Source organism: Drosophila suzukii, chromosome 3, assembly GCF_043229965.1.
Source record: "Drosophila suzukii chromosome 3, CBGP_Dsuzu_IsoJpt1.0, whole genome shotgun sequence".
Taxonomy (NCBI): Eukaryota; Metazoa; Arthropoda; class Insecta; order Diptera; family Drosophilidae; genus Drosophila; species Drosophila suzukii.
The window spans coordinates 24,787,300-24,807,372 of record NC_092082.1 but is presented as its reverse complement, the minus strand read 5'-3'; the positions used below and the strand labels follow the sequence as shown (position 1 = coordinate 24,807,372).

The 20,073-nt window shown below is 42.0% G+C and overlaps 1 protein-coding gene and 1 long non-coding RNA gene across 22 annotated transcripts in view; one reads left to right on the top strand and one right to left on the bottom strand.

Annotated features, from left to right (window-relative positions):
- Positions 1–20,073, bottom strand: part of mub (poly(rC)-binding protein mub) — a 50,573-nt gene that overhangs the window by 25,288 nt on the left and 5,212 nt on the right. The window contains exon 2 of one of the 21 annotated variants that reach the window (XM_070996286.1): positions 15,354–15,412. The exons of the other annotated variants lie outside the window; for them this stretch is intronic. The gene's annotated coding sequence lies outside the window, so the exon portion shown is untranslated. The remainder of the gene's footprint in view (positions 1–15,353; positions 15,413–20,073) is intronic. 21 annotated transcript variants of the gene reach the window in all.
- LOC139353076 (uncharacterized) lies at positions 11,198–13,643 on the top strand. Its single transcript, XR_011604210.1, has 2 exons — positions 11,198–11,356; positions 12,636–13,643. It is a non-coding gene; the product is annotated as an uncharacterized lncRNA (long non-coding RNA).

The window sequence follows — 20,073 nt, the reverse complement described above, 5'->3', positions numbered from 1 at the left end:
CAGTGCGGGTAAATTAAACATTTCTGTTTAGAGTGCCCAAAGTGCATTCCAAGGCGGAGACTTCTCAAAAAGGATGTCTCCGGAATTATGATTTGATTAGGTCAAATACAAAAGCCGACTCTTTGTCTGCGCCAGGCACTTCAAATATGTTTGCTCCCTTTTTGGGGGCCATCTTTGGTTGTGTTTTTGACCTGGTCTTCAGTTTGGGACAGTCTAATTAAATGTCACTTCGCATTGCCTGACGTTTAAGTATCAAAATATTTTGCATGTGCGAGTGGGTTTGCTTCTGGCTGTGTCACATATATCATCGTTTTGTCTTTCCCTTTGACAAAGCACATGTCCACATCGCCGTCATCATCATCCACACGAGGATGGATGATAAAGGATGCTGGCCGGAATGAAAAAGTAAAACATGCTGAAGGAAAAACCTGTGCCAACATTTTTGTCACTCCTGTCATTGTTTGCTGCATTGTCTCTCTGTGTATCAGTATCATCCACCCACTTCTTCTCCATTCATGTGTGGCTGTGACATAATCCTTAATCCTTCTACTTTATTGTGCATTTACATTTCCATTCCATTCCATTCCGCCAGTCGGTCCAAATCATTTCGAGCTCTAGCCCCCTTTTCGACATTAAAATCCCCTGGCAGCTCTTTGTTGTGGCTGCCCCGGCCATACGCACAGTGTCAGCAGAAAGTTCACCAACAGTCTGCTCGGCTTCCAGATAATAACTTTAATGAGGCCACTCACTGCAGCCGAATCGTCCGCAATTCATGTTTATAATTTGACTTTTCGGACGGATTTAGGATTTAGTGCGGTTCAACGTTTTGGGGGTAGTAAACTGACAACTATTTGCCATTTAAAAGCATGTGTGCAGAAGTGAAGGAATGCTTACCAAGGGAGTTTTTTCGGAAGGGGTAATTATTCACTGGATGTAATTATTTCAACCAAATAAAATGAGGTGAAATATTTAACCACCACATACGAGCATATTTGTTTTATTTAAATCGGAAACAAGCTTTCAACGCATATTCTTCCTTGAAAGATTGTAAGGAGATAGTAAAAAGTAGTTTCATTTTATTTACTTTTTAAAACATTTAATACCAAAAGTTTTGGAACGTAATAGTCAGGTTTCTGCACGTTAAAAGGTTATTTGATACGTAGGTAGCCCAAGAAAAAATGTCATCGACTCCTCGCGGCATTTCATTAGCTTTTTCATTAAGTTTCCCTAACGCCTCCCATTCTCCCACCTTTCCACACCTTAGACCCCGTGAAAAATCACCCATTTCCGCACCCCTCCCGTTCTTTGCTCCCCATGTATTTGCCCTAACGCGGTCAATCACACGATGTTTGCCATGGCTTTCTGCAAATTATCTGCTCTGTTCCGTTCCGTTGTCGTTGGATGTCGCCTGCGAGGCACTAAGTATCTGCCAGATACATTTTCTTTGGCTGCAGATTTACGCTCTGCACCCTGCACTAATTACAAATTGCACAGAGTACCTTGCTCCACCCGGCGCGTCTTCCTCCTGCTCCACAGTGCAACGAATTCTCGCGTCTCATAAATTAAGTAGGCCACCCATAGACAAGTGAATACGGACGCCACCTAGCTTCTGCTGCAGCTCAGCGGGCTTGGGTCCAAGATGGAGGCGCATCTTCATTAACGCCGACGACGTCAACGGGGCGAAACATTACAAATGTTGCCACGCTAAAAAGAAACACACGCACAGGCAAACATATGGACTTGCACCTGTGTGGCATGTACACCTGTCTTGAGACATCGTCATCGTCTGCTTGAAGAAATCTTATTAAAAACAAGAGGAGAAAAACTAGAAAATAGGGAGAAAAAACAGCAACCGACTGAAAATATGGCCCAGGCCATGTTTGTTTCTATCTTTGTTTGTTTTGTTGTTGCAGTAGCGGAAGGCACCGTTGCAAGTCGCATAAATTACGTGCACCCCCCTGTCCACCACCCCGTTTGCACCTCTCTTCAGGGGGCATTCGCCTTTTTAGCACCCAAAGATGATTATGCCAAAGCATGAAATGCGATTTGGCGTGGCATCATCATCATTATCTTTCATCTACGTCATCATCGCCAGACATCGGCCATCAAAGGCGGCGTTAATTTCTTAAACAAGATTTGCTGCTTCCCATTGAATACAACAAAGTTTTCGAGCTATCTGTATATAGGTGAAGTATAATGGAGATAGAATTCGTTTGGCAAAAGGAAAACAATTCAAACTCCCATTAATGGGGTAAGTACGTTTGAATTGTTCATACAGGAAAGAAATTTAAGAAGAAATTTAATAATAATTACGAAAAATTGTAAAGAATTGGTAACTACATTACAGCACTACTGCTTCTGAGGTTGGGTAATGTTGATTGCTTAACTAGAATCGAAACTCCCCTCTCAACAGTTCTGATTTCAATTGTTCATAAATTGGAGTTCAATTGAAATGTAATCACGTTGCAATGCAGCCACAAGTAAGCCACTAGTAATCTCAAGTCTGGAATTTCAAAACCAAAACCAATTAAGGCTAAGAGGGAACCCCTCAGGCCTGGCCATTAATTAGCTAATTGAATATAACTGACCGATCTCGTTATCCCGGCGCTAATTAGAAGCGAACAGGATGTTGCAGCTGAAATCCCTCTGACCAGCCCGCAGCGAAATCGTTGCAGGACCGGTGGCGAATGGGGAAAATATTTTGGGTGCTCAAAAAGCCCGTCTCTTGGCATCTCAATCCCCCTCCCCCTCACTCTCCCCGTCCCCCTCTTTGACCCATCTACACCTTTGGTTTCAAACATTTTGTCGGTCAGATGTCATCGGGATACACTCGGAGAGGCGTGGCCGATTTCAACTTTTTCGACTGGTATTAGCTTACATGGAAACTGACGTAAAAGTTGGGCACTGGGCGTTGGGCTTTGGGCTGCCGATTGGGGGTAGCGAGCGAACGAGAGCTTTTCGTTCTCGGCTTTTATGCAACAGTGCACTTCGAAAAGTATCTGACAGTGCAAGACTAAGCCACACACACACTGGGTGCCTAGTATGGTTTCGCAACAACAACAACAACAGCTACAGCAACTAGAACATGAACCCAGTCAGCATATGAAAGTCGCTTTAAAAGGCATTAAAATTCATTTAGGTTGCCCTCGCCCCTTCCACCGCCACCCACACAAAAGCCCCCGGGGAACGGGCTGGGGAAGGGGAAGGGTAAAGGATGAGGTTGCCGCATCGATATTGAAATTTATGCTACAGATTTAACTAATAATGCAGTTAAATCCTGTCAGACCAGACCAACTTAGGAGCGGAGCTGTAAGTAAAGCAATCACACGCTTCATAAGCCAAGGCAGACGCGACTTTGTGCCCCGGGGGTTGGGGGTGGTGGATAGGGGGGAGGTTTAGCCCGCCCGACTGGTTTAGTGGGAGTGTGGGGGCACAACAAACACAATTGAATAAGCGAGGCAATCAATCAAAATACAAAATCTATTAAGGAGCAGGAAGACGCAGACATTCGCCCCGAAGGAAGTTTTCCGATGTCGAAAACAGTGGGGCAAAGCAGGAAACATTTGAAACCTACTACACAAGATAAGTATTACGAATGCCTTGGTTCAATAAAAGGCAACCGTTAAAAACGTTAAAGTCTGCTTTTAAAAAGATTTGTGCTTACACAGAGACAATTATGACGTTCTCAAATTGAGTATTTATATTCTCAATTGAGAATGCACTAAATTTAAGTAGAACGTTTGGTGAAAAACGCATTTTGAGAAGAGTTTCACTCATTTTAAGAAAAAAAAAACTTGAATTGATCACAAAATGATCAAGTTAAGGAAATGCGCTCTTAAATTTTCAACTTAAGAATAAATATTCTCATATTGAGTAACCGAAAAACTCAAAATGGAACTTTCACATTGAGTTCTAGAATACTCATTATAAATCAGTTTGGCAAACGAGACGAGAGATGAGCGGCCTTTAGTTCGTTGCGTCTATTGTTGTCTTTCTTCCTCACTACTGTGTGTGTAAAGTATCATTTGCACAATTTAAAATGCTAATAACTTAAATTTTTAAAGTTTACTTATAAGTATAATGGATTAAAATAACCATCGGCTCTTTTGGTCCATGGTAATATCCTACTCCAACTAACTTTGAGCCTTAATGAGCTTTGCAGGGGACAACACTCAGTTCCAATTATAATGCGTTAGAAAATCTCTTCCGTTCATTTTGATCGAACGTCGGGGCTAATTTGAAAATGCTGCAGCTCCCAGTAAGTAAATGACATAAATTAATAATTTCATCGCTTTTGTGCCCGGAGTGGGAAGTGCAGACCGTCTTTCACCGTGGCTCTAAAATGGAGTCTGAAACAAAGTGCTTTCCATTTTAATTTATTAATTTAATGATGGGCCGGGGGCAAGGGGCGGCTGTCGATGTCGTCGAGTGGAGAAAGAAATTGCCTTGCCAAGGCAAATTTTGAATTTTTAATTCAATAAAGCGACAAAAATGTTTCCCATTGCAAAAGGGACTCCCCAGGAGGTCTGGAGGGCAGGAGGGCAAGAGAGTTGCGCCAGGAGCAAGGATATTTAGCGCGACAGTCGTTGAGGCCATAAAATTTAAGGCAGCCCAAAAAGTTTTCCTCCCGGCTATTTTTAGAGACAAAATATGGGCAGTACATTAAATTTTCCGGCCAAAAAGTGCGGGGCGGAGTATGTGAGGGCGGGTTTCGGGACGGAGGCCAGGACAAACGATGTCTTGGGGGCACGGAGAAAGCGGCAAGTCATAATGCTTATTGGATTTGAGCTGGCCAGAAATATAATTATGGCTTAGAGAAATAAAAAAATCTGTGGGGAAAATAAACCAATGGAAAAAGGAATTTCAATTTAAGTAACAATGTGTTCGGGTATATAGCAGAGAGAATGAATCAGTATTTCGGGATTTCTGTTGCGGCAAATAAATGTTTAAAAATTTAATTAAAACGCAGAGCATAAATATCAAATTGGGTTTTAATAAAGAGCACTTTTAGGCGCTCAGCTCCACCCGAGCTCTTCGCATAATGAAAGGCTGCCCACAAGCCCTTCGGGAACCTTTTGTTACTCTGCCCCTATTTTCTCTTCCCACTCTTTATATTTTCCTGAGCTAAAAGTTTGCTTTGCCTAATGAAACTTGAGCGAAACGCTTAAGGAAATGCTTGAAAAATGCTTTGTTCAAAGTTTACTTTTATTTTGTATTTTCTCCCTGTTTGAAGAGCCCCATAAAGAGCCAGAGGCAGACCGAGAGATTCGTTCTGATTCTGAGCTAGCCAAACGATACTTCTGTGATTGATGGTCAAGTCTCCAGCTCAACTGGGTTCAGTTTGGCTCAGTTTCGGTGCAAATTGGTTAACAAACAAAGTTGGACAAGAAGTCGCTGATGAAGCTGGCAGGCGAGAAAGCACGCATTTCAAGTGCCGTTCGGCGGCCTCTTTCAAAGATAATCTACAAACGCAAACTCAATTTGGGGCCAAAGAAATGACAGAAATGCCAGTTCTTAAAGGTTAGCTGCTGCTGAATTTAAAATCCACACAAAAACAACTCCTTCAGAAATACTTCAGTGCTCGGATGGAGGTTTTCCGTGAAATTCATACATTTTTCCGACGCAAAAAGGGAATAAAAATCTAAACAAATACCGCACAAAGTTTGCTTTTAGGACAGCCAGCAGGGGGATACCCGAAAACGAAAACCCAACCAAAACCAAACCAAAGCCCAACCCACACTCGCAGCTCAGAGCACCAGCGGAGCAGTTATGCAATATTTTTGTATAACGAAAATCACTTTTTGAAATAATTGCCAGAGCCAAAGCGCTGGGGTAATGTGTGGGTAGCTGGAAGCTGCTGAAAATATGCCAAACGGTCGGGAACGAAGAGCTCTACAAAGGTATATCTCCCATACATACCTATGTGCAGGTTTACAGCTAACAAGAGACCAATTTTGGTAAGCGCATACTCTATCTAATCCAGTACATCTGCTTAGTCAAGAATCATCCAAAATATTACAATTTGGTTTCAGAAAATCACAGGGTTCTCGCATAAAAATTTTAAATTTTTCAAATGAGGTAACCACCAATAAAATTTCGAAATATTTTTAAAACAAAAGTGAACTTTTTTTAAATTGATGACAGTTTTTTTGATTCGATGGATGCACAGATTTAATTGTATACTCCTAATAAATAAAATGGCAAGCTTAAAGCAGACAAAATGCAGAACCATTTCAATCTTCATCATCTACTTATACCGATTTGAAGTTTCGGGTGCACTCGAGAGCATTTTTAATTCGTTTATCCGCCTTTTGGAAAGAGATCCCGGGAACTTATGCTGCTTCTCTGCCACACAAACACACAGTCGCACTCTAGAGCACTCGCAGATTCACAGACACATGAAAATAAATAGCATTTAGTGCATATTTAGTACAAGCAACGACAACGTGAAAAGCCATTCCGAAAAGGAGAGAAGGAAAGCGAACCAAGCCAAACCAGACCAGACCGGGCCAACATACCTGCAGAAAAAAGGCAGCGCCCCGTCCTCCTCTTGGCCACAACTGGCTGGGCTGACTGGGCTGTTGTTAGCAAGAAAAATGCATCAATGCATGCAGCAGCGGGCAAAAACCGACGAGAAACAAAAAGAAGCCAAAGCAACATAAAATTCAGGGGATAATAGAAACGCGGGGCGCGGAAGGCAGGCATGCAGCCAGCAGAAAATGGCCAAACATGTTCTATGAATAAACGGGGGCCGGAGGCAGGTTGGCCAGGAAAACTTGGCGTGCCTCCTCGCCTTCCGAGCCGAAGTCAAAGTTGTGGAACCTGCAGGTTTTCCTTTTCCTCCGCCTTTCCAACAGTTTTCATTGCCACCGAGCTGGAAGTTGCAAACATGTTTTCCTGGTTCAAGTTGAATCGCAATCTTGGCCCGACCAAAACAGCAAAGATATCCGGATTCGGAGCCACCGCACACATCAGTCGGTCGGTCATTCATTCATCCCCACCACTCTCCTTGGTTTTGGCCACCGAAAATCCTTCAAGGGTATTATGACGGGTTCGGTTCGGATCGGTTTGGTTTGGTTTGGTGCAGTTCAAGTAGCTTACATGCCCCAGATGAACCCGAGAACATGCAACGTGCAGCAATTAGGAACAGCCAAAAGAGCTGGAGGGAGTGGGACGAAGCTCAAGAGTTTCCCGCAGAAAATCCTAAAAACTTCTAGTTCAACTTTAAGTTGCGGTTGCTTCGCAACTTGTGTCAAACTTTGGAGCAGTCTTGGGTGGATGCAACTTTGATGGGTGGATACATTTCGGCGAGTGCGATATAATGAACTTTCAATCAATATGCAAGCAAAGCCCATTTGGGGTGAATTTGCTCAGCTGTAGTTTAGTTCACTCGAAACGCTTGGCTGAAGTTGGCCGTCGCGGGAGGGCTAATCTCTTTTTATCAATTTTAACAGCTTTTTGGCCACTTCATCTGGAACTAAATGAGGGCAAAATCTTGGCAACCAAAGTAAAGCAAAAACTGTTCAATGTACTTTGCCGTATACTTTGTAGAGTAGGGGAGAAGCAGTCCTTTTGGACTCCATAAAACCGCCCTCCTGTCTGTATTTGGGAAGGTATATATACGAGTTGGAAATGTTGCTGAAGCCTGGAACAGATTTTATTGCCATTCCTCGCAGACATATTAAAACTTATGAAAATGAGTAGCTACATCGAAAAAAAAAGTCATACAACAATTGTTACATTAATTGTACACTCTTGAGTATCGATTCGGCGGCGATAAAAGGAGTATTAAATTATTACTTCCAAAGTATCAAACTAAAATGATTCAGTTTTAAAAATAATACCACAAATTCAAACTCTAGACTCTTTAATATAGAAACGAAACTGTAAGGTAGACTTTTTATTATTTAGTCTTGAAACACAAACGATATTATAACTTAACTTTTTTTTTTTTTTTTTTGGTTTACTGGTATTTCCTTCACACCCCAAAACTCGCGATCAGAGGTTAAACTATTCTTTTCCACAAAATAAAAAAAGCAAAGACGATATATATTACTAGCATGGTAGATCTAAACTTAGTATATTTATAAGCAGCATTTATCAAAGAATTTATCTATAAAGTATTTGGAAAACAACCTTCCTAGAAATGTACCAAAAACTAAGTGACAAAATATGATATTTAAAAATGTTCAGCTTGAAAGTGCAGCGAATTAATAGATTTCTGGGAAATTAGTTTTCCGAGTGCAGCAGTGCAGCGGATCTCTCCTCCTCTAAATGCACACAAAATCGACGCGCGAAACTTTAAAGAGGAATTTAATTATAGCCAAAGCTCCTTCTCCCCATCTCTGTCCAACTCGTTCTCCCTCTCTCTCTCGCTCGCTCGCTTATCTACTTCTTCTTCGCTTCGAGGGAGGATGAAATAAAAATTAAAATCAGCAACAGCGAGTACCAGGCCCGTCCCCCTCCCCGCCCCCAAACGGATCCCCCTCGAGACCCGAAAGTCCGCCTACGGTGGTTCTCCGCTCTCTGTCGCCGTCTCTTTCTCCCCCCGTATACCCCTCTCTTTCTGCTTTCTACACTGCTTCTGCGGCTGCTGCTGTCGGGTTTAATGAACGGAAATCTCTTGCAAATATTCAATTGCTATACAACTCTGAAGCGCAGACAGTCGCAATATACACACCGATATGTACATATCGCACCGAGTGGAGTATGCCCAGGCCGGTGTGTATGTAGGCACAGGCACACAGATGCACCCAGTGGAAGTCAACAGACAAAAGAGGCGCATGTCGACGTTGCCCACGAGCAATGTGCAATGTGCACTGTGCGATATGCGTTCTCCGCCAAGGCGATGATGGAGTTTTGATACTGATAATGACGTTGCCCTACGGCTGAGAGCAAGAGAGACGTAGCTCTGTCTCCCCGAAAGATTTGCAATTATTTCTAGCAATCAACGGATCATCTGCAATCTCGGTTGCGAAGAAAATCTTAATCCTCACATTTTTTCACACATCATTTCGGGGGATTTGGTTTCTTTCAAAGTCTGGGAAAACAAAGATTCGCATTATAATTTGCGAGACTTCAATATTAGTTTTTGTTGTGGGAAAGTAAATATAAAAAGTTTAAGTAGAAGCCTTTTTCACCTTTAATTAAGAGTTATAGCTTCTATACATAAGATTTTCTATATATTCTGCAGAATAAAGAGAATTCATGTAAAATAAATTATAATACAACTTATAATATTTTAATTCTGACTTCCGCTGTCTTTGATTTCCTTAAAATTCAAGATAACCTAGGAAATCTAGACAAAAACCATAAACCCCGAGTTTATAGTGATGTATAGCTTCTACCTGAATTGCTCTGTTTTTCCCAACTCAAATCCCCAAAAAGGGGCTCGACTTCGAGGTAAATCACATTGCAACCGGTTTCGTATCACCCATCTAACCGTAACTGTGAAACACTCGCCTAATCCACCCCGATACGCCGTCTTTAAGGCAGATAAACCCATAGTCCTAATGCCAAGTCACATTTATAGGCTCGGATGCTCAGTCGCCGCTCGGTACCGCCACTCTGCTCTCCGCACACATTTGCAATATTAATAATCTGCTTGCCATTGAAAGCCATACAAGGCGCGACTTCGCCGTACGTGTCAACATTCGACGTCGACTGAGGCAGCGACTGCATGCGCGACGGCGCATATAAATTTTGTGTTTTTTCTCTTTTTTGGAGTGGTCTAGGAACTTTTGCGCCGTTGCGAGTGGCATGCAACCCAAGAGCAACAGCAACTACAAAACTCATTTGGCAGCCAGGCAGTGGCGGAGTGCCGAAAGGGGTGCGCGGGGAAGGGGCACAGGGAGGAGACCAGAGCTGGCACAGTGGAGGCCATAACCATAAACAATCAGGTGTGGGAAGCTTTTGTGGTCGAAACGCGGGCTGCGGCGTAATTCCCAATTGAAGCTAAATTATTTATTTCACTAAAATTGTGTCAAGTCATGTGTGAGGAAAGAAAGTAGGGAACCAATCTTGTTCTAGAATTGTAGTTCGAAAGCAATTCCCGTAATAACCCCTGGTGGGGTGACCACCTGACCGAGCATGATTACAACAATGCATCCAACTAGAAAATGAGTTTGGTTTTAATTTTGCTTTTACATTTTTTAGAAAAAATATACTTTTGAATAAGCAGAGGTTCATTCAAATTCCCAAAGGGCTTTTTAAAATCGTTAAGATTTTTTTAACACGTCCAATCACGTGATACTTTTTCAAGAGTATATATATTGGTAAAGCACAAGGTTTGGACCTACATATCTTTGTTTTCAGACCTCAACGTCTATTATCAGCTTTAACTTCAAATGTTTCTAGAGATCGAATTGTTTATATCATCGAATCAAGCCAATATAGCATCGCTGAGAAGAGCGAAAGGCGAAACTCTCTTTCCTTGTTTTATGAATTAGTTTACGTAGCTCACAGTTAAGATTAATTGGTTAGAAAACTTAGAGATACAAATCTTATTTTCTCACAATCACTGGGTTGTTTTCGTTTTGCACTAAGGAGTCATCACTCCGTTTAAAGATAATATTTGGTTATTGTAACGTTGGAGAGATAACTTAAAGGGTTATTCAACCGAAATCAGGAGGGTACATTTATTTTACTCAAATTTCGCAGGTTCTCGGCCCACTGTAACCGCAAAATGCCTAGGCTTCTTCAGTCTAGTGCTAGGAATGCCGGGCGAACTGCCTTCCCATTGGCCTTTGTCTGCGCCCCTCTCGTCGCGCCCCTGCCATTATATGGTGTGCCCGCTTTTGTGGATCCTGGTCCTGCCCGCTCCGCGTCGCACCCCGCCCTTCTGCCCTCCTGGCGGCTTTGGCGTCGAGTGCACAACAAATATTGTCGCCGGCTAGGTCGGGAAATCAACGCACTAAGCCCTCTGCCACGCCCGACCGCCCTGGCCCGCCCCGCCCCTTTTTGCAAATGCCGGCGGCGACAGTGAGCGACAACAACACAAAGTAAATAGTAAACAAAAATAGTTGGCAGGCCAAAGTAAAAATGCAAAAAAGAAAAACAAGGCAGTAAAAACAAAGCAAAAAGAGGCAAGCAAAACGCATGGGCAAGTGAATAAAAATAGAATTTTAAATAAAATGCGAAACAGCTTGTTTCGCTTGCCTCTCTTTCCTGCTGTATTTTGATTGCGTTCAACTTAAATTAAATCGGCAAATTAAACACACCAGCAAGACAAAGCACGAGTAGCTGAAGCCCTTGCACACGGAGCTCTATAAATACAAATATGCACATTCATACGGACTCTACCGACCGATTAAATGACTGCAAGAACCGGCGTCCAACGGAAAAACAAGAACTGCCAGTACGATCATAAATTGATAAGCAATCGGGCAGGGAGATTAATCAGACATCCGAAGGGGGGTGGTGAGGTGGAATACAACCGCGATAAATGTGTAGTAATGTGTTCCCTAACTTCATGTGATTTGTACACTGATCTTCCCATAAGAGATCGAGTTTATATCATATCAAAATTACAAAAACAACCCTTCCCTTATTGTCATAATCATAAATCATAAATATTATTACTTGTCTTGACTGCGGAAATATTAAAAAATAAATAATAAATAAAAGATAGCTTGTACTTTGAAGTTTCGATATCATGATATATTTCACGATATATTTCAACTATTTTTGTCAGTGTGACTAAACTTTCGAAATGGAACTTTATAATCGGTCATATTTTAACGATAACAGAAAACATTACGATTTAATCGGAAATACCTGAAAGCCATTAAGACAGATAGCCTGCTCCAACAACTACGTAATTAGTGAAATTGTATGTGAACATTAATATGACAATTCCGTCATAGTCGAATTATGCTATTGAAAGCAATTATTAACCACGTAGTTTATCTGGAGCTATCGCGTATCGATATCAACTGTACAATTAAATGTCTTTCAATTTTAATCAGCCGACAGCAGAGTTATCCAAAAGAAGGTCAACTCTGTGACCTTGAAGACAGCAGTTGCGAACCCACAACCCCTGCTTAACACCCCCTTTGTCCTTTCCCACAGTGACTCCGTCGTAACGAAATGCTAAATTATGCGAATTAAAAATAAAAACAGAACAACACTTCGAGTCAGATTAACAAATTGTGTGTACGTTAAAAATAAAAAGATACAAAACCAAAATCAAAATGCAGCAAAGGCAAAAGCAACACAAACAACAGGCAAAAAGGCAGAAACAGCGAATCGCGGGCAATGAACGCTTGATATACGCAAAAAAATAAAAACACAAGCAAGCTACGGCCAAAGAAAAAGCAAGAGGAAGAGAGCAAGTAACCAACGGAACGAGAAACACACACATGCAGAGCCGATTGTGCTGCACTTGCACTGAAAAAAATGATCTACTTTATGACGTGAAAATATATACCTGGAAAAGGTCAAAACAAAATGGCATTCTTAAGTCAGAAAAGTAACTTTATTAAACCCCTTCAGCATACATATGTATTTTGTTCTTATTTTTTAAAAACCCCTTCTGTATTTTAGCCATTTGTTTACCATTTGCACTGACAGGATTACACATTTTTTTGCAAAACGAACTACATTTTTATCAATGCCATTTTTTTCTCCTTTTTCAGTTTTGAAAATAAAGAAGTAACCCCCCTAAAATATTGTTTTCAGTGCAGTGAGCGAGCGGGATACGGAGAGAACTTAAACATTTGATTGAGTTTGCGATAGAACAACAACAAAAACGGATAAGGAAGAGGAGAATGAACTTTTTCCTTGCTCACACATTTGAAATGCACATAACTTAGCGAAGAATTGAGATAGAGTCTCCCGAGAGAAGTGCTAATGTTCCACTTGGCGTATGAGTAATGTCTCGTATGTGGGGGAAAACTGGTTTGCAAAGGTTTAATGCGGAAAATATCACAGTTCAAGCGATTCGATGGCGTCCCAAGTCAAGCTGAAGGTCTTTGGGTTGGACTATTTTCGTATTTTCGTAGCTATCCAATTACCCTGTCAGAGCAAAAACAATAACAACATCAGGGGAGGAGCAGGCCCGCAAACAGAGCCCTTAACTAATGCACAATGCATCCGACTCTCTCCCTCTCCTTCCTCGCTCGCTTTGTAAAAGTCAAACTATCAATTACAATTATGTGCGCAAACGAGACAACAATGCAATGGCAAATAGATACTCGATACTCACAGATACATCCAGTTACTCGCTCAGATAGATACTGCCAACAGCAATAACAAAACAGCAGCAAACAATTAGCCAGAAGTCAGCAGAGCACAAAGCCTTAAACTCAAACTAAATCGAAAAGAGCGAGCGGAAGGGAGCGATGCCAGAGAGAGAGAGACTGCTAGTGCCCGGACTCATGTGCCAATTTTGAAAAACGAGATACTTAGATACAATGGGAAGACGAGGGCTTTGGGGGCTTCAGGGTTCAATATGGCTTGACCCAAGCCTCAGAACCCCCAGCCAAATTGAGAGCTGCAACTCGGTCCCAAGATGACTAAGCGGGTCAGTCGAGAATCGTTCTGCGAGGAAAGTTTATTAGTTCGATAAGTCAGCAGAGCAAATCATTTATGGGCCAATATTTATAGAAATATTGTGTAATAAACAATATCGTTTAATGAAAGAATACTGTTATAACCTTTTAAATTTATTTATTGCGGAAGTTTTCTCTTAAAAGGTGCACATTTCAAAGCAATACATCCTTTATGCACGCAACGACTACCGCAAGTCGAAAAAGAATTTTTAAAAAATAGATATTCGTCAGTTTACGATTTCAATGTAATCCCCATGGAGCTGCATTCGCCCATTCCCTTTGTCGCATTAAAGGAAAAATCATTTTCCGTCGTTTGCGATGTAAAGAACATTGCCCTTTGTTTGATAAATACTCTGTAACCTTCGGTGCTGGGCGAAACCAATAGCTTTTCTTGTTTTTGTTCAATATTATTAACAAGCAAGCTCAACAAGACCTGTCGGGGGCAAGGGGACGGCCGCGGGGGGAGAGAGAGAAGGATAGGTAACAACAATTACGCTTCAGTGCATCTTTAAGATATTGTATCTACAGAATGCATGTGCCGCCTGTGGGCTGTATCTATATCTGCGGAGCTTTTGTGTGAGTACTCTCTCTCTCTTTGTGTACGTATTTAGATAGCTTTTGCGTGTAGGAGAAACTCGTACACGGTAGATGCAGTTGTATCTGCTGTGCCAGCTATAGCTACATATATCTGACGCCGGACGAAACGCAGATGCATCCGCAGGCCAGACTATGCAAACGACAGACAGCAGAATGTTGCAACTTCACCTCCCCCCGTTTTGCACTGATAAGATAAGAGCGGCTGACACTCGCCCCCCTCCAGCCGTCTAAAAAACATTGACAACTTTTCTATTAACGGCCGGCCCGCTCGACGAATGCGAAAGGCAACGGCAAAGGCAATGTATCTCTCGGTTCGTTTTGTATCTACACAAAGAAATCTTGCTCAGATCTGGGTGGAGAAGCGCTGGAGAGGCTGTGTAAAATGCAATGAGGCGGCACAGCGCTGCTACAAAAGTCTGCAATTGATTGCAGCAAAAGTTAAGTAGATTATGATGGAAAAGTTTCTGACACAGGCCAGGCAAGGAGACGAACCTCTCTCGGCCATGATACGAGTTTTTGCTACTGGATAACCACCAGCTGCACGGGCCGGGAAAACTTTTCTTAAGCCCGAAAAAACAGGCAGAGAAGTTGCAGGAATAACTAGTTTTTCCCTTGCCAGAGAAAGATGAGTTTTCCACAATTTCTCTAATACTTATTTGTCAGCCATCAAACTTATACGCTGCTCTTTAGAGCCGCTCCCGAACCGACCGCAATTCAAACTGATTGAGAGGGAGTCAGAAGTCCGCAGTGCAAAATAAGCGACTTCCTCTCTCTCGGCCGGAAATTATTAACTATTCTTGGGCGCGCCTTGGGTCCAAAAACCTGATTGTTCAAATATTGATTGTGCCAGTTATTGTATCAAGTTTGTAGTGGCAATCCAAATATTGATATAGATCAGAGTTCCGAAGACGTATAAGTAAAAACAAGGTCTGCTTATGCTGCGCTATTTGCGAAAGTAATAAATATCTTGCACAGTTGATATTATCGATCTTGTCCCTATTAAAGCAATCCCAAAGTGTGTTTCTTCCTCTTTATCTCAACACCACTCATGTTCCACTGATTAATCCTAATTTGTTGATGGCTAAATCGCTTGCTAGCCAACTAGACTGATGAATGCCGTAATTACTGAAACATCTGCTACTGGAAAAAGTTCATTCCGAGAAATCTATTCACAGCCAGACATTTTATGGGCGGGAAAAATCTTACTCGAAATGGGAGATGCCTTCAAAATTCGTTGGCACAAAATTCAATGCATGGACACGTACCTGAAACGAGAGGAACAGAGAATATAATGAATATACGTTTTAAAGCAAGTGGAAAACAAAATAGTTTTAAATCATTCAAGTAAATAAATCAGAATCTCCACCGGAAACATTTGCATATGGAATTTACTCAGGCACAAACTTCCAATTTACTAGTAACTCAAGCAGAGTAAATAATTTTAGGACGGGAAACTAAATGAGCTAGGGAAAGTATCTAGAGGGTAAACAAACTTGGCCGCTAAAAGATGAATTTATTGGATTTTTCCTCTTGCGGCTGTGTTACTTTGGCAACCAGCTGTTGGAAAACACATTTGGAATGTTTAGATTAGACCAGGAAACGGAAAATTACTCCTCGGTCACTGCAGACAGTGCGTATCTTTAGGAAAATATGGCTTTTTAGTTTAAAAACCTCACTAGTTTTACTTCTTAAATCGAATTCATAATGCAAATAAGATATCCGATCTAATCTTTTGTTTCACGCTTTGGCCTATTAGCACAAGGAAGCTGTCAGGTGGCGTTTAGGATAAGTCCGGTTGGTCTCCATGCTGGTTTTATTGAACCGGTACTACATGTACCCTTGACTTGGATTTAAAGACTGGGTGTATGCTTTCCTAAACGGCGATTCGCACGCATATTAAGCGAATTATGACGATATGGCATAATCTATTGTTGTCTCATAGTCAGGTGCTCAACTTAGCCTAGTCTCTTATGGGTTTTAATAATTGTGACGTCACGGCGACTTCGAAACGGAACTGGTACTGCTAACCCCTAAACGCACAGATGTTAAAAGCTAAAGTAAACCAGCTCAGCAGGTAGCTAGTCAGTCAGTCAGTTAGTCAGTCAGTCAGTCAGTCAGCCAGCCAGTCAGTCAGTGTATCTATCATTTGGTCAAGTGGGGCAGCAACGGCTAATCAAAGACAACTCCAAAAATTAAAACCGGACACAACTTTGTCTGGGCCTTCTTAATTGCCTGGACAAACTTTTATTTGGTAGCTCGCATGTCAGGCATAAATAGAGAATTATGGAGGAGAAATGCTCGGAACGCATATGGGTCAGCTTGAGAATGCGAGAGGGAAATAAACAACATATAGGCAGAAATGATGTGCACATAATCCGGGTATATAAAATAATAATTAAAAAATCGCATGTCTGACAGAATTTTTGACAAATTGTTGCCCCCGCGCACAATCCAAAAGTTAATGAACTTGCCTGAGGAAAAGAGCGAAAATCCCAAGAGCTAATGATAATGCCATAACACACAGAGCACACATTTTCAGCTACAGATACAGATACAGATACAGCCGCGTTGAGTATATGAAAAAATAGCGCGTGCTGCCCCGCGCATAAAAAGATTTATCATCTAAAACTGTCCGACTGACTATGAATGAAAATGCCGACACATAAACAAAGGCAAAACCAACAACTGTGGCACACACACCCATTTAGTTTACTTGATCAAAAGCGAAAAAGCAACAGCGAAAAAAAAACATTTAAAACCAAATAAACAGAAACAGAAGGCGTTTTTAGAGAGCCATCATAATTGTTTATCAAACACAAAGCTGGAGAGCATTTCCACACCGAGCGCGAGCGTAAATTAGAGCTTCTCGCGCTATGCGTCACGTTTAAAACAATTAATTGCCGGACAAATTGTTTACACGAATCAGCGAAAACACCATTTGCCAAAACTGAAAAACGGTAAGACTACCATCAGAAAGCTAATTTAAAAGCGCACGGAAAAGCGGTAAAAAGTATGGAAGATTCGTGCAAATATTTAACCAATTCAGAAATGATCTTATCAGTTTGTGAATGACATATAGTAAGTGTTTTTGCCTGGTAATCCCTTCTAAAAAACACCGAAACATTTGTTCAAAAAAGGTGATCACTTTTATAGCATTTTAAAATATTTTCAATGTATTCCCAAAGAGAACATGTTACATTTTTGAAGTGATCTTTAAAGTTTATGAATATATTAACCCAGTCACAATATTATACCTCATGCAAAAGGCTTCCAGATGTTACAACTGAGGATACTTAAAAACAGCTTTTCAATGTAGGCCTTCGCAGCTCGGTAATTTTTCAATTTGCAGGGAAAAAATTGAAAAATTGTAGGTTTTTCTGGAGAGCATCTAAAATTATGGGCCACCTATGTTATATTTTCCGTTAGAAAAGGGAGTGTTAGTAAGTCGCCACAAACTAAAGCCCCTGCATAACTAAATTCCATTCCAAGTCAATCATCCGCAATCTCTGATACGCTTCCATTATTACGAGCTACGAGTATTAATCATCAAATTGCCTTAATAATCCCATACGCCCCGCAATTGAAATGCTCTCCCCGACTTTCCTCGGGCCCCTTCTGTATTTTCTCCTGCTCTCCTCGTTGAAAGCATTTATAGGCAAGCCCACACATTGCAGGCAGTTTAACTCAATAAAAATGTTTTTATTTTTATCGCGCTTTTGTGTATTTTTTGATCAGCTTTTGTATAGAAATTTGCGAACAAGATATTCTCTGTCTCTCGCCTGATTTGCATAAACAGGTCGATGTCGACCCGTTTAGAATTGCTCGAATAGCCGACGTTCCACAAGGCGTATCTTTAAGATACATATATTAGGTGCGAGCGGAATTGATATGTTGACATTTGGCTTCGGGGTAACAATGCAGTTTACAGTTGCTAATGATTTCGAGCTGGCAAAGTAAAAAGCATCCAAGCAATGTGACTCCGACAAATTGGGCAATTTTTGCAGCCGTTTCTTGGGAAAGAAAAATCTTTTTGCTTTGGCCAAATATAGCGAGCGACGACACCAATATGGGCAAGTGGTTAAAGCCGCTTCGACGTCTTTGGAAAAATCAATGTTTATTGCAGTCTCTGTGGCTTGCCTTTTTGCGGTTCGCTATTTGGCTGTGTGGTAATTAGCAACAACAAGGCTGGGACAGCTGCTGCGGCGAAAACGTTCCTAGAAATGGGCATGCCCATGATTGAGTAGATGGACGAATGTCTGGCCAGACACATGCCCCACGAGATGCGGCCTGGCAACTGAGAGATGCAGGCAGAGATGGCCAATTTCCGAATCTCCGAATGCGTTTTTAGATTGGCGAAAACGATTGCCTGGTTATCGGATGGAGTCCGACAAGATGCAATTTGGGCAACTGGCCCATGTGTACATTTTGCAACTGTCAACGGCATTGACGAAATATCAGCCATTTTCGGTCTTAATGTGCCCACCCAACTGGTTTTCCGCACTGCAGACACACATTTCGAGATGCAAATCAAACTGGTTGAAGCGATTGCGAGCATTTTTTCAGATTGACTAGATATCATTTTGAATTGATAAATACTTCCTTGACTACCCAGTGAAATCATACATTTCGGTAGAGGAGAAATGTATCCGGGATGCTTTCAAAGATAATTGCCAATAGTTTACGGCTGGCTACGTTGAGACTAGAGACAAGAAGACTATTTGGCAAAGAGCAACGGAAAATGTTAGATTAACATTAATATTAACAAATGCCATATATTGGTAAAATTGATAGCAAACAATACTAGATTGATTTTACATTCTTAAACTGGAGTTAGTTTCTAAGCCGTTCTCGTTTACCATCAGTTTAGAAGATTGACAGAAATCCTTCTGGTGGTTCCTCTTAGTGAGTAATGACTGTGCTATGTGCTTGCCATCTGCAGATATTGCGAACCAGCGAAATATGCTTGCATTTTCAGCTTTACCCTTCGCGTGCAATTATGGAGATTGATAGATACATTCCCTCCGAATCCAGATCCTTTTCCCACCTCCCCACTGCCTCATGCACGTCCCCCTCCCCCCCGCGTGCCGCCAAAGCAACTTCCTGCCACACAAGCTGCCCCAAGTCGCTCGAGTCCTTCACTCCTTTGACAAATCTGACAGCTGGCCCGAAAAAGAAACGAGCGTTTCTGTTCTCCAACCCCCAAAAGGAGCTCAACAACATAAAGCTTATGCTGGCAACAAAGGGGGATGAAGTGGAATGGGGAGGGTGAGGCGAGGTGGTTAGAGAGGCAGCAGTCATTATCAAAGCCCTTCAAGGTCTCTCAAGGCAAGCGTCTGTTTTACAGATTTTTATGTTCACGACACGCACACTCTCGAGTGGGGGTGGTCTCATATATTTTATGAAAATTAGGAGAACCTGACTGAGTGCTGGCCGGGAAGGGGGGCGAAGACGAGAAGTCGGAATGTGGCCATAAATAAATGGTCTCGTTTACGACTTTGGACATTAACCTGTTAAATTTCTAATGTGTGTGACGGGTCCTTGGTCTCCTTAGGCGCCCGGATCGTCAACGTTTTGCATATTTAAGCAGCCTCAGCAGCAACGGCTTGGATAATCTAACATACTAATGTGTGCGAATGCCCAGTCAGCCCCCCTCCCCTCCCTTCCGGCCGGCTCAGTTCCGAGTTCTCCGTTCCAGAGAGACCGGACCACAAAATCAATAATGATTACATTTGCCTTGCATATTTCACCAGCCAAGAGAGCGGACAAGAGTGGGCGGGTGGGTGGCTGGGTGGGTTAAATGACATTTGGTGGCATACGCCAATTGGTTGGCAGGTCAGGTGGTGCTCCTCCACCGCGCCACCACATCCCTCGGTGGAGAGTGTGAAAAGACAAAAGCCAAGAGACGGAAAAGCGGTTAAGTGGCGAG